Consider the following 15,007-nt stretch of genomic DNA (forward strand, 5'->3'; position numbering starts at 1 on the left):
GGAAAAGGAAAAGAAAAGGGGTCTGCCTAGCTCCTTGGAGTTACCTGCCACACAATCCTGGTACCACGTCTAGGGTCATTTGGTTCCCGCGTAATTCTATTTTATGATCATACTACAATTTTGTGAAGACCATGCCTCATGATTTTTAAAGTAATCTATTTGGCATTATTTTATTCTATCATGAATTGAAAGTTGAATATGTGAACAGCAATTGCTATGTCATAAGTTCAGAAGTTATTGAATAGGTAGGGCCATTTGTTCCTTAACCAAATGATTCTGGTTGTTTTACTCCTGTGAGTTATTTCACCTACATTTTTAAAATTTTTTGTCTATTATGCAGTTTCTAGCTGTTCTCTTTACTTGTTACTTTCAGTATGCTTACCTTTAGTAAGTCCCTCTGTCTCTGGTAATTTGCTGCTTATGATCATCTTGGACTCAAGAATGCACTAAACTGGGTGCCTGGGTGGCTCAGCTGGTTGAGCATCCACCACTTGGTTTTGGTTCAGGTCATAATCTCAGGGTCGTGAGATAGAGCCCTGCATTGATTGGGCTCTGCACTCTGTGTAGAGTTCTGCTTGTCCCTCTCCCTCTGCTCCTCTCCTGCTCGTGCTCTCTCTCTCTTTCAAACGAATAAATAAAATCTTAAAAAAAAGAAAAAGCACTAAATCCACTTAATGTAATTAAAGGATAAATAGGCTATATAAGACTTAGGGTCTGAGGATACCATATATAATTAGTAGAAAATTTTTATGTAATCATGATTTATTTTGGGTTCTAGAGAACTAACAACACTTATTTAAATTAATAAATTATATTAATTTGGAATGAGTAATACATGCACATAGTATTTATTTTAAAGATCCAAATGCTTACATAATGAAAAATGTCTTACAGCAAACACATGGCCCAGAGGCAACCACTCCTACCACTTTTCTATCTACTTTTCCAAATCTATGAACAACTATGCACCTATATTTTTGACAAATGTAGAATTTTATATATACTATTCTTATCTTTGAATTTTTTTAAAGATTTTATTTATTTATTCATGAGAGACACAGAGAGAGAGGCAGAGACACAGGCAGAGGGACAAGCAGGCTCCATGCAGGAAGCCCGATGTAGGACTCGATCTTGCTACTCAAGGATCACGCCCTGGGCCAAAGGCAGATGCACTTAACCGCTGAGCCACCCAGGCATCCCTGATTTTATTTTATTTTTTTATAGTTAACAATGTATCTTTTTTAAAAGATTTTATTTATTTATTTATTTGACAGAAAGAGCAAGAGAGCACAAGCTGGGGGAGCAGCAGGAGAGGGAGAAGCAGGCTTCCCCCTGAGTAAAGAGCTTAATGTAGGACTGGATCCCAGGACCCTGGGATCATGACCCTAGCCGAGGACAGATGCTCAACTGACTGAGACACCCAGGCACCCCAGTTAACAATGTATCTTAAAGATAATTGCAGATAAGTACATAAAACTGCTGTATTCATTTAAATTTTTCTTGAAGTATAACATATATGTAAAACAATGAGTGAGTTTTAAGTGTACAGTGTGATCTTACACAAATTGAACATACCTATGTAACCGGAACCCAGATCAGAGCAGTTAACATTACCAGCATCCCAGAAGATCATTTTGTGCCCCTTACAGCATTATTCAATCATTATTTCCCAAACATAACCACTATCCTAATTTCTAATATTTTTTAAGTAATCTCTACGGCCAACCTGGGGCTAGAACTCATGACCCCAAAATTAAATGTCACATGCTCTACTGATTGAGCCAGCCAGGAACCCCAGTTCTAATTTCTAATAGCCAATTTTCTATGGTTGCAAATGTTCCCACTGTATGGATATATCCTACTTTTTTTGAAATCACTTTAAGATGGACATTAAGGTTGTTTCTGATTTTTTATTGTTAAAAACAATGCTGCTAGGAATATCCCTGTGCATGTGACATTTCAAATATTTGTGAGTACATCTGAAGGATAAATTTCTAGGAAAGAGTTTAATACATTTTGATATTACCGAATTGCATTTCATTAATGTACAAATTTATAATTCTAGCAATTCTTTAAGATGTTTCCTTTCCCACATATTTGCTTGTACACCATATTATAAACTTTCTTATATTACAATAAGTATAGGTGAAAATAGTACCTCCTTATACTTTTAGTTTACATTTCTCTATTTATAGATAAGTGTATGTTTAGGAGGTATTTTATTATTTTTCTTGTGAGCAGTCTGTTGGTATCCTTTACTTTTTATTTTTATTTTTTTTTAAAGATTTTATTTATTTATGATAGTCAGAGAGAGAGAGAGAGAGAGAGAGAGAGAGAGAGGCAGAGACACAGGCAGAGGGAGAAGCAGGCTCCATGCACCGGGAGCCTGACGTGGGATTCGATCCCGCGTCTCCAGGATCGCGCCCTGGGCCAAAGGCAGGCGCCAAACCGCTGCGCCACCCAGGGATCCCGATATCCTTTACTTTTTAAAACCTTAAGTAAGTTACAAACATCCCACGATGTTAAGAGTAGAAAAGAATCCATGTCCTTATTTTTTTTTAAAGATTTTATTTTGAGGGGATCCCTGGCTGGCTCAGTGGTTTCGCGCCTGCCTTTGGCCTGGGGCGCGATCCTCTAGTCACGGGATCGAGTCCCGCGTCGGGCTCCCGGCATGGAGCCTGCTTCTCTCTCTGCCTCTCTCTCTCTCTCTCTCTCTCTATGTCTATCATAAATAAATAAAAATAAATCTTTTAAAAAAAAATATTTTATTTTGGGGCTCCCTGAGTGGCTCAGCGGTTTAGTGCCTGCCTTTGGCCCAGGGCGTGAACCTGGAGTCCTGGGATGGAGTCCTGCATCGGGCTCCCTGCATGGAGCCTGCTTCTCCCTCTGCCTGTGTCTCTGCCAATCTCTCTCTCTCTCTCTCTTTTTCTCTCTCTCTCCCTCTCTCTGTCTTTCATGAATAAATAAATAAAATCTTTAAAAAAATAAAATAAAATATTTTATTTTTAAGTAGTCTCTCTACCCAATGTGGGACTCGAGTCCACAACCGTGAGATCAAGAGTTGCATACTCTACCAACTGAACCAGCCAGACACCCCTCCATGCCTTTATTTTTAAAATGTAGAAACTATTCAAAGCAAAGTTATGGCTCAATATTACTGTATTTCAGATATTAACATTTACCAGAATCATTACCTCTAGGTAAATGATATGTACCTATACATGAAAACTCAAAAGGAGGCAAAAGTTATATTAGAGGATTTGAGAAATAAGCTGATGTATGTACCCAGTGAAGATCTCCACTCATAAATTACAATAACAGATCCAAGGCCCAAGTGTTTCCTCAAAGTTCTTAACTCAAACCACAATAATAGACCCAAGGTCTAAGTAAAGCTGTAAGAAACATATCCCTCCAGTTAAAAAATCTTGCTTTGGAGCACCTGGCTGGCTCAGTCAGCATGTGGCTCTTGATATCAGGGTTATGGGTATAGAGATTTTTTTTTAAATATTTTATTTATTTATTCATGAGAGATTCAGAGACACAGGCAGGAGAAACAGGCTCCATGCAGGGAGCCCAATGTGGGACTCTTCATGGGGACTCAAGGATCATGAGTGGAAGGCAGGCGCTAAACCACTGAGCCATCCAGGGATTCCTGGTGTAGAGATTACTTTTAAAATTATCTCTGGGCAGCCCGGGTGGCTCAGCGGTTTAGGGCTGCCTTCAGCCCAGGGTGTGATCCTGGAGACCCGGGATTGAGTCCCTCATCGAGCTCCCTGCATGGAGCCTGCTTCTCCCTCTGCCTGTGTCTCTGCCTCTCTCTCTGTCTCTCATGAATTAATAAATAAAATCTTTAAAAAATATCTTTAAGAACTTAATTTTAAAAATCAATAATCGAGGGATCCCTGGGTGGCGCAGTGGGATCCCTGGGTGGCGCAGTGGTTTAGCACCTGCCTTTGGCCCAGGGCGCGATCCTGGAGACCTGGGATCGAATCCCACTTCGGGCTCCCGGTGCATGGAGCCTGCTTCTCCCTCTGCCTATGTCTCTGCCTCTCTCTCTCTCTCTGTGACTGTCATAAATAAATAAAAATAAAAGAAGATCAATAATCGAAAATCTTGTTTTGACTGTGATGAGCACCAGGTGTCCTATGAAAGTGGTGAATCGCTACATTGTATACTTGAAACTAATATTACAGTGTATGTAACTAACGGATTTATTTATTTACTTCATATATTTTTTATTGGCTAATTGGGATTTAAATAAAAACTTCAAAAAAATTAAAGTATTCCAACACAGGAAAAGAAAAGTCTTGCTTTGAACCTGAACCAATCAGTAAATAATCTCACTTCTCCAACCCTATCTATTCCAGTCAGTTACCCACATTACAGGACCTATATTAAAACCACTCAACAGAAATACTAATACCCATTCAAAAGCCCTTCCTAACCTCCTTAGATTATGATTCGCCTAAGCTTTGCCCTGGTGTGTGTGTGATGTGTGTCGGGGAGAAGGAGGCAGGGATCATCCCTTGATGTAGCAAGCTAAATATACTTGGCTTATTGTGACTTAGGCATGTCACTGTTGATCTTCCATTGGTGGGCTTTGGCAATTTACAAGTCCCACAGAGATTCTGTTGAGATCCCCATTACTGTGAACCAAGATCCTCAACATGGTAACTATGTGAATATCTAAGACAGCTTAAGTCTACCTTGCCATAATGATGTGATTCATTCATAACTGAACCTAAGCTTTAAACTTCCATGGTGCCTTTTGACATAAGTTTTTTTTTCTCCTAGGATTAAGAATAAAACTTTTGATTCTGATTAACCTGTATTATTTTGTCTTTTAGTTAAATTTGGCTTTAATTATCATTTCCTGTTCTTTTTTACCTTTCATTTTGATGTCTTCTGTGTTGTATTCCTATAAAGTCTTTGAGGAGAGGGCAGGCATAGGGCTGGTGAACCTAACATTTGAGTTAGCCCTGAAGAATAACAAACAGAGAATCTTGTTAGAATGTCATCCTTTCGGGACACCTGGGTGGCCCAGGGGTTGAGTGTCTGCCTTTGGCTCAGGGCGTGATCCCAGGATCCTGGAATCAAGTCCTCCATTGGGCTCCCCACAGGGAGCCTGCTTCTCTCTCTGCCTATGTTCTGCCTCTCTATACAGTCATCCATTAGTATACAAAGACAAAAGATACAAAAACAACACTATCTGTTTCAGTTTTCATGGGTTAGTCTACCCTCCACTGGGATGGACAATTACCTCTTATACATTTTCTCATTACTATCCTAACTAATGCTCTTGTCTTTTCAAGTGACACAGTTTTACCAAGGATAATTGAGAACTCCAGTGGGCACTTTGGGGAACTTTTTTTTTTTTTTTAAGATGTATTTATTTATTTGAGAGAGAATGAGTGAGGAAGAGAACTCGAGCAGGGGGGAGGACCAGAGAGAGAAGCCGACTCCCAGATGAGCAAGGAGCCTGACACAGGGCTCGATCCTGGTACTCCAGGATCATGATCTAAGCTGAAGGCAGACACTTAACCAACTGAGCCACCCAGGCACCCCATGGGGAACTTTAATTGCGAGTAAAATTGCACATTTTAGAGGGGCCATATCAGAGATACATTTGATGATAAATTTTGGATTAATCTATAGAATATAAATCTTGGCTTCCCTGAATTATACCAAATAGCATTTTTATTAGTATGTCCCTAAGGAATTAAGGGTTTGTTAGAAAAGATGCACATAGGAAAGCCAAAAAAGGATCTAAATATTTCTGAGGTCCAAAGAACTCAATCCAAACATCCATGCCATCAAAGGCTGACTGGGAAGTCTAGATTTCCACTCTAATCAGCCTGTAAGGAGTTATGCTCATCTCCATCGCTCCCCCACTGGCTAAAAAAGAAAAGTCACATTGTATTATAAATTGACACAGAAAAAGCATTTAACAAAATTCGGCGCTAATTTGTGATTAAAAAAATACTTTCAAAATACCACAAATACCCTATGGTTAACATTATACTTACTGGTGTAAGAGTAAATGTTTTCCCCCTGAGATCAGGAACAAGAGGAGGATGACTATTCTTTCTATTCTTCTTCAACACAGCACTGGACATTCTAGCCAGTACATGGAGGCAAGAAAAATAAATAAAATGCATACAGATTGTAAAGGAAGAAATCAAAACTGTCCCTATTTGCAGATAACTGACTATATAATCTCAAGGAGTCTCAAAATAAAAAAAAAATTTTAAAAAAACCTTGCTAAAACCAAATAACTGAGTTCAGCAAGGTCACAGATACTAGATCAGTATACAAAACTCAACTATATCTCTGCATGTTTGCAATGATCATATAAACACTAAAGTTAAAAATACAACACTACTTACCATCACTCCAAAAAACCAAACCAAAACGAAACAAAAACTCTTAGGTATAGGAGTATATTGCTAAAAACTACATAATGCTAATGAAAGAAATCCTTGAAAACCAAAACAGATGGAGAAATGTGCTGTGTTCATGGATTGGAGTACTCAATATAATAAAAATGTCAATTCTAACCAAACTGATATGTAGCTTTAATGCAATTCCAATAAAAATCCCAGCAAGATTTTTGTAGACAGAGACAAGATTATTCTAAAATTGATATGGAAAGGCAAAGGAATTAGAATAGCTAAGACAATTTTGGAAAAGAAGAATAAAGTAGGAGTAATCAGTCTACTAGACTTTGGGACTTATATAGTTACAATAATAAAAATTGCATGATGTTGGTAGAGGGATAGACATAGCTCGATGGAACAGAATGGAAAACTTAGCAATAGACCACACAAACTAATTTTTGATAAAGGTGTGAAAAGAATAGAGGTAATACAGCTTTTCAATAAATTGCTGAAGCAAATGGATATGCATAGTCCAAAAAAAATAAACTTCAACCTAAACTTCACAGCTTACAAAAAATTAGCTCAAATGGATCATGAGCTAAAATGTAAAATGTGAAACTATAAATCTTTTAGAAAAAACAGGACAAAATCTTTCGGATCTAAAGTTTGACAAAGCATTGTTGGAGTTAACACCAAAAGCATGATATATAAAAGGAAAAATTGATAAAATGGGCTTCATCACAATTTACTCTGTGTAATACACTGTCAAGAGGATGAAAGACGGGGAGCGTCTGGGTAGCTCAGTTGGTTGGTTAAGTGTCTGCCTTCAGCTTGGGTCCTATGATTGAGCCCTGCATCTCCCTCTCCTCCCTGCTTGTATTATTTGGGTCACTATCTCTGTCTTTCTCCCTCAAATAAATAAAATCTTTTTAAAAAAGAGGATAAAAGACAAGCTACAGAGTGTGAGAAAATACTTAGAGACCACATATATGAAAGACTAGTATCTAAAATATATAAAGAGGTCCCAAACACAATAGTAAAAAAAAAAAAAAAATCCAATTAGAAAATGGGCAAAAGACATGAAGAGACATTTTGACACACAGAATATACAGATGGCAAGCACATGAAAAGATGATCAATATAATTTACCATTTGTAAAATACATTAAAGCTATAATGTGACAGCACTACACACTTAGAATGGCTGAAATAAGAAATAGTGACAACACCAAATACCAGCAAGAATATGGAGAAACTTATCACTTATATATTGCTGGTGGAGATGTAAAATGTTACAGCAATTCTGGAAAAACAGTTTGGCAGTTTCTCTTTAAAAAAAAGAAAAAAGTAAACATGCTAAACCTTATGACTCAGTAGTTGCACTTTTGGGCATTGATCCCAGAGAAATGAAAACTTATGTTCACATAAAAACCTTCACAGAAATGTTCATAGCTGCTTTATTTGTGACAGCCAAAATCTGGAAACTACCCAGATGTCTTTCAACATGTGAATGGTTAAACTGTGTTCCATCCGTACCATGGAATACTAGTCAGCAATTAATAGGAACAAAGTATTGCTATGTGAATTCTGGAAGAATCTCCAGAAAATTATTCTGAGTGAAAAAAAAAAAAAGCCAATTCCAAAGGTTATATACTATGTGATTCCACTTGTATAGCATATCTTGAAATCATACAATTATAGATGTAGAGAAGAAATTAGTGGTTTCCAGGGGTTAAGGAGGAGCTGGATTGGGGAGGAAAAGGCAAAAAAGGCTAGAAAGAGGCAACAGGAGGAATCCCTGTAGTAATAGCCATATTTTGTATCTTGGCTGTATCACTGCCAACATACTGATTTGATACTGTACTTTAGTTTTTCTGTTTGTCTTTTAAAGCTTTTATTTTTGGGATCCCTGGGTGGCGCAGCGGTTCGGCGCCTGCCTTTGGCCCAGGGCGCAATCCTGGAGACCCAGGATCGAATCCCACGTCAGGCTCCCGGTGCATGGAGTCTGCTTCTCCCTCTGCCTATGTCTCTGCCTCTCTCTCTCTCTCTCTCTCTGTGTGTGTGACTATCATAAATAAATACAAATTAAAAAAATAAAAAATAAAAATAAAGCTTTTATTTTTAAGTAATATCTACACCCGAGGTGGGGTTGGAACTCACAACACTAAGATCAAGAATTACATGCTCCACTGAGTGAGCCAACCAGATGCCCCTGTCCTATAGCTGTGAATAATGAATAATGTTACCATTCAGGGGAAACTGGGAGAAGGGTACATAGTATCTCTCTATATTATTTTTTTCTCCTTTTAAACAGCTTTACTGAGATATAATTTACATACAAAACGACTCATCTATTTAAAGTATACAATGTTTTTTAATATATCCACAGACAGGTACACTATCACTACAATTTTATTTGAGAGAGAATGAGAAAGAGAAAAAGAAGAAGAAAAGAAGAAGAAGAAGAAGAAGAAGAAGAAGAAGAAGAAGAAGAAGAAGAGGAGGAGGAAGAAGTAGTAGTAGTAGTAGTAGTAGTAGTAGTAGTAGTAGTAATAGTAGTAGTACTGGGGAGGGGAAGAGGGAGAAGGAGAAGCAGAATTCCCACTGAGCAGAGAGGCCAATGCAGGGCTCAGTCCCAGGACCCTGGGATCATGACCTGAGCCAAAGGCAGACGTTTAACCAACTGAGGCACCCAGGCGCCCCTGTTGCTACAATTTTAGACTGTAAAATTTTATCCATATATCTCCCTTTTCAGCCCTAAAGAACCACTAATTTATTTCTCTGTAGATTTCCCTGGTATGGACACTTAATATGAACAGAATCATAATATGTGGTATTTATTTCATGATGGTCTTCCACTTAGCCTAATGTTTTTAAGGTTCATCCAAGATATATGTATCAGTAATTTATTCTTATTACAGGTGAATAATATTTCGCTGTGCATGAATACACTACATTTTATTTAGTATAAAAAATACTCAACTGTTGAATATTTGGGTTGCTTCTACCTCTTGGTTATTTTGAATAGTGCTGCTCTAAACATTCTTGGACAAGTTTTCGCATGGACATACGTTTCACTTCTCCTGGGTATACTCTAGGAGTAGCATCCCCAGCCTATAGGCTAACTCTTATGTTTAATCATTTGAGAAACTGCCATACTACTTTCTAATGTGGATGCAAAATTTTACATTCCCACTAGCAGTGTATGAATGTTACTATTTCTCTACATCTTTGTCAACTCTTGTTATTATCTGACTTTTAATTTTAGCCATCCTAGTTTGTGTGAAGTAGTATTTCATCATGGTTTTGATTTGCACTTTCCTGACGACTAGTGATGTCAAGCATATTTTCATGTGCTTACTGGTCATTGTATATCTTTATATATCTTTGTATATCTATATTCTTGATATTCTTATCACATAAATGATTTACAAATGTTTTCTCCCATTTGTTGGGTTGTCTTTTTACTTTATTGATGGTTTCCTTTGAAGCACAAAGGTTTTGAATTTTGATGAAGTCTAATTTATCTAGTGAGTTTTTATTTTTATTTTATTTTTTTTAAATTTTTTTTCTAGTGAGTTTTTAAAATTTCTGTTATTATACTTTCCAACTCTAGAATTTCCATTGGGTTTTTTTCTTATAATTTCTATCTTGTTATTGGTATTCTGTATTTGATATGAGATTGTCATATCTTCTTTTGCTTCTTAATCATGTTTTCCTGTAGTTTTGTGAATGTGTATATAATGGCTAATTTGAAGTCTTACAAATCTGGTCTCATAGGAAATTTCTGTTGCCTGTTTTTTTTTTTTTTTTACAGCATATGGATTATACTTGCTTGTTTCTTTGCTTGCCTTTTAATTTTTTGTTGGAAACTGGACATTTTAGATAATATATCATAGCGGCTCTGTGTACTGGTGTCCCCTCCCGCTGAGACTTGTTATTCTTATTTGCTCATTTGTTTAGTGACTGGCTGTATTATTTCAGTGAAGTCTAGGTCCACCACCCAAGGTACAGCTTCTAAGTTGCTTCTCAGCAAGGTGCAACATCCCAGAGTCACCAAGAGATGACACTCGTTTTGCTAGGGCTTTCTCACTCTTTTCCTAATCATACCCAACAGTTAAAATAGATTAATTCCTGCTGGTTGTTCTACAGTTTTCAACAATGCCCTGGAACATAAATTGCTCTACAAAGTAATCCAAATTCTGTCTCCTTTGAAGGAACAGTTTCTGAGATCACAGTTTGATATTTATTTTGTTCTCTTAGGTATCTTATTCTATGGTTCTCATGAAAACCAGGCAGCCTACAGTTTATTCTGTATCTTGAATGTCCTCCCAATTGCCTTTCACCACAATTTCCACTCTTCAAAGTATCTATAGGGTTGAACTTCACCACCACCTGTTCCAAATGAAGTCAGCTCTTTTGTGAGGAGATTAGGAGCTGTCTGTTTCATAGCCTGCTTCTCTTCCAAGGCAAAATTTCTAAACTAGGGCTCTGGACAATGGCAAGCTTCTCTTTTAGTGACATCCCATTCTAGGAGCTGACCATTGGTAGAGGAGTGGAGGCATCAGCCTGAGGTTCTCTGGACTTCCCTCTCCTGGCATAGAACATTTCTCCTTTTTTTTTTTTCTTTTTAAAGTGTTGTGCCCAAGATTGCGACTCCAAGAAAACCACCAAGGAGCCGACACTGATGCAAGTACATGAGGGTTTATTAACAAGCTTGAGCTTGGGTCCAAGTAATACCCGACACAGTGGAGCAGGGCCTTGGACCTCAAGGGGGGTTACAGATGGGTTTTTATGGGCTGGTCTAGGGGATTTTCAGAAGGGGTGGAGGAATTTCTTAAGCTATGTTTTTATCCTAATATGGGACTTTCTGTTCTCTGTCTAGGGTGTTCTGCGGTTTTTCCTGTAAAGTTCAGCTCTTATTCACAGGGGTCTGAGATGGCTATACTTGTGGTAACGCTAAACTTGAGATAGAATGGCATTCATTTTCTCGGCCTCCACAAAGGCTTTATTTATTTATTCATGAGAGACAGAGAGAGACAGAGAGACAGAGACACAGGCAGAGGGAGAAGCAGGCTCCATGCAGGGAGCCCGACGTGGGACTTGATCCTGGGTCTCCAGGATCACACCCTGGGCTGAAGGCGGCGCTAAACCGCTGAGCCACTGGGACTGCCCTTCCACAGGCTTTAAATGGTTTTTTAGATATAATCTTTACCAGTTGCACTTGGGAACAGGTCAGCATAGCTCCTCACACTATCATACCAGAAATACTATGAATTATTATTTTTTATGAATTATTTTTTATAAGTGAGTGTGAATGTAAACTTACCTCAAAAGAAGATAATCACAACATAATAGAGCATGGCTAAACTACATCTAGAACAAGTGTTATGTCTCATGGTAGAAAAAGTAGGTCCATAAGAAAAGCAGTTAATTATCTCTGATATTCTAACCTCTAATATCTACAAAGTGATTACCAGGTAATATGCAAAAAGGCTCTTGACATGATTCTGAGTATCTGTATTCTCTGTATAAACATCAAGAAATCATGTAATGAATGGTATTTTCAAAAAGGAAAAAAAAAAAGGAAATCAATGAGTTCATAATTAAAATTTTTAAAAAGAGATGAGGCAAGACTCTACCTTATACAAAAATGCCAACTAAAAAAAGTTGAGACATAGTAGAGTTGGAATATTACCATTTTGTAACTATCATAGTAAAGATTAGTATCAGAATATGTTCTCTATAAAGGAGTAAGTTTCATGAAGAGCATAATGTTTGCATGTTCTGAAAGTATACTACCACAGATTACTTATTAGTTGTAAGGAGGGAAACTACATAGTGGTGATACTAGATAACACCTGGAGCAGATGATTGAAATTAATATCCTTAATGATGGGCAGTTAATCACCATGTGCTTCTAGATGCAAATAATCTAAAACACTTCATCAACATAACTTACAGTATTTTGTCTGGTAGTGCAAAACTTGAATCTAACTGTGAGGAAACCTCTGACAAACCAAAATTGAAGAACATTTTATAAAATAATTGGTCTTTGTACTTCAAAAACATATCATAAAAGACAAAGGCTGAAAAACTGCTCCAAATTAAAGAAAACTAGAGATATAACAACTCAACGCACTATGTGATCCTGGACTAGCCACCTGATAAAATGTGATAAGGACTGTAGATTAATGGGGCGGGGGTAAGTATCATATAAATGTTAAATTTCCAGATTTTAATAATATTACTTCTCTGGACTGCATTTTTTGCATTCCCCAAATTCCTATGTTGAAACCCTGATTCCCAATGGGATGGTACTTGGAAATACAACCTTTGGGAGGTTCGTGAGGGTGGAGCCCTCGTGATGGGATTTGTGTCCTTATAAGAAAGACACAAAGAAAGCCTGCTTTTCTTTCTGCTCTCCATCATGTGAAGATACAAGAAGACTACAAACCAGGAAGAGTGCCCTCACTGAGAACCAATTCTGCTGGCCTCCAGATTGAGAGTAATAAATGTTTGTTGTTTCAGCCACATAGTAAATTGTTATAGCATCCCAAGCAGACAAAAACAAGTACTATGGTTATGTCAAAGAAAATCCTGATTCTTAGGAAACACGCATTGAAACATTAAGATGTAAGGAGATATGGTACATGCAACCTAGTCTCTGATAATTTAGAAAAATAGTTATGTACACATATGTCTCTGTTAGTATAGAGAATATAAAACAAATGTTTTTCTTGCAATTTTTCTTTAAGCGTAAAATCATACAGAGATGTCTTGCTTCTACTTAGGATTTCTCATCCTCCTTCACACCTTGTATGAGGAAACAAACATTAAAAATACCTTGGAACACCTGGGTGGTTCAGTTGGTTGAGCATCTGCTTTTGGGTGGGGTCATGATCTCAGGATTCTGGGATCCTGGGATTAAGCCCCACATTGAGCTCCCTGCTCAGTGGGGAGTCTGCTTTTCCCTCTTCCTCTGCTGCTCCCCCTGCTTGTTCTATCAAATAAATAAATAAATAATTTTAAAAAATAAGCCTTATATTCCCCCACTGTTGATATTCAGTAAATAGACTTTGATAACTATTCTAACATGTATATTATCATGGAAGAAGTTGGAGAGATCTTAATACTTATGACTGGCCAACAAGATTGTTACAATTATTTTTTTCTTAAGATTTTATTTATTTATTCATGAGAGAGAGAGAGAGGCAGAGACACAGGCAGAGGGAGAAGCAGGCTCCATGCAAGGAGCCCGACGTGGGACTGGATCCCGGGACTTGATCCCGGGACTCCAGGATCACGCCCTGAGCCGAAGGCAAGCGCCAAACCGCTGAGCCACCCAGGAATCCTCAGATTGTTACAATTATATCTAAACTTATACTATTGCAACAAGACCAATTTCTTTAATGAATATAAAGCAATTTTAATACTTTTGGTTGTCTATGGTGTTTTCAAAACTCTTGTGACCCACCACAAGTAGAATCTCAAAAGTTTTGTTCAGTGGCTTTTCATGGAGGAATAATGTTACTATGATACAAATACAATGAATGATGATCCTCCAAGTATTTCCAGAAAGGGGGTAGGAAGTTTTGCAAATTACTCAAAATGTGTGATAATGGCACCAAAAACTACTCTCTCCAGTTTGCTTATACAGGCAAATACATCATTGCCTGAAGGGGAAGATGTCCATATTCTAAAGAAGTAATTATTACAGCTTGCTCTGATGAGAAAAGTGGCTTGTGCTTCTGAACTAACCATAGAAATGAACCACCGTCTTTTGTCTTGTTGGAACAGGCTTCTTTTCCATATATGCAACACTTGTACATAATTGCAGACCTGAGAGGAACAAAGAGATTGCATTCGTAGACCTAGTCTTTTATGGGCTAGTCTTTTTTTTTTTTTTTAATTTATTTATTTACGATAGTCACACTCAGAGAGAGAGAGAGAGAGAGAGGCAGAGACACAGGCAGAGAGAGAAGCAGGCTCCATGCACCAGGAGCCTGACGTGGGATTCGATCCCGGGTCTCCAGGATCGCGCCCTGAGCCAAAGGCAGGCACCAAACCGCTGCGCCACCCAGGGATCCCGGGCTAGTCTTTTATACTCTTTCAGAACCAAATGCTTTTGATTCTGTAACTCCCAGAAAATGATTATGTCAACAGTTCCATATTATCCTCAGAGCCAACTTCTTCTCTGGAGAATATTTTGTTTTGGAATAAATACCTAAAAATCCATTTCTTACTTCATTAGAAATTGTTGAAGAGGCCATTCCAGCTACCAGGTCTTAAAGCCAGAGCATTTAATCCAAACCAAATATGGTTCTTCATAACAGAATTGCATTGGAAATATTTGTGCTTTTACTAAAGCATATTAAGATTTGGTGCTGAGTGTAAATGAATCTTTTTGCTCAAGTTGAATGCTCCTTAAGTAGGTTATAGGTTCATGCTACTTTCTCTTTTATTCAGATTTATGAAAATATTGTATGATAATTCTCACTGAGAGTTTGAGCCTTTCTGATGCATTTAAGTTGCCTCCTGGTGGCATTCCTTTAATCAAGAACCAGGTCTCCAGAATCTTAAATGCTTCTGTGCAGCCAATGTTCAGACAGATAGTTTCATAAATAATCA

General features: G+C 37.7%; 1 long non-coding RNA gene across 2 annotated transcripts in view; it reads right to left on the bottom strand.

Annotated features, from left to right (window-relative positions):
• Positions 1 to 15,007, bottom strand: part of LOC125752223 (uncharacterized) — a 39,023-nt gene that overhangs the window by 21,914 nt on the left and 2,102 nt on the right. The window contains exons 2-3 of one of the 2 annotated variants that reach the window (XR_007401199.1): positions 14,138 to 14,218; positions 4,888 to 4,979 (exon numbers count right to left, since the gene is read on the bottom strand). This is a non-coding gene — a long non-coding RNA (uncharacterized LOC125752223). Of the gene's footprint in view, positions 1 to 4,887; positions 4,980 to 7,919; positions 14,219 to 15,007 lie in introns of those variants that run through there. The other variant, XR_007401198.1, reaches the window with a different exon arrangement.

This window comes from Canis lupus, chromosome 12 (genome assembly GCF_003254725.2).
Source record: "Canis lupus dingo isolate Sandy chromosome 12, ASM325472v2, whole genome shotgun sequence".
Lineage (NCBI taxonomy): Eukaryota > Metazoa > Chordata > Mammalia > Carnivora > Canidae > Canis > Canis lupus.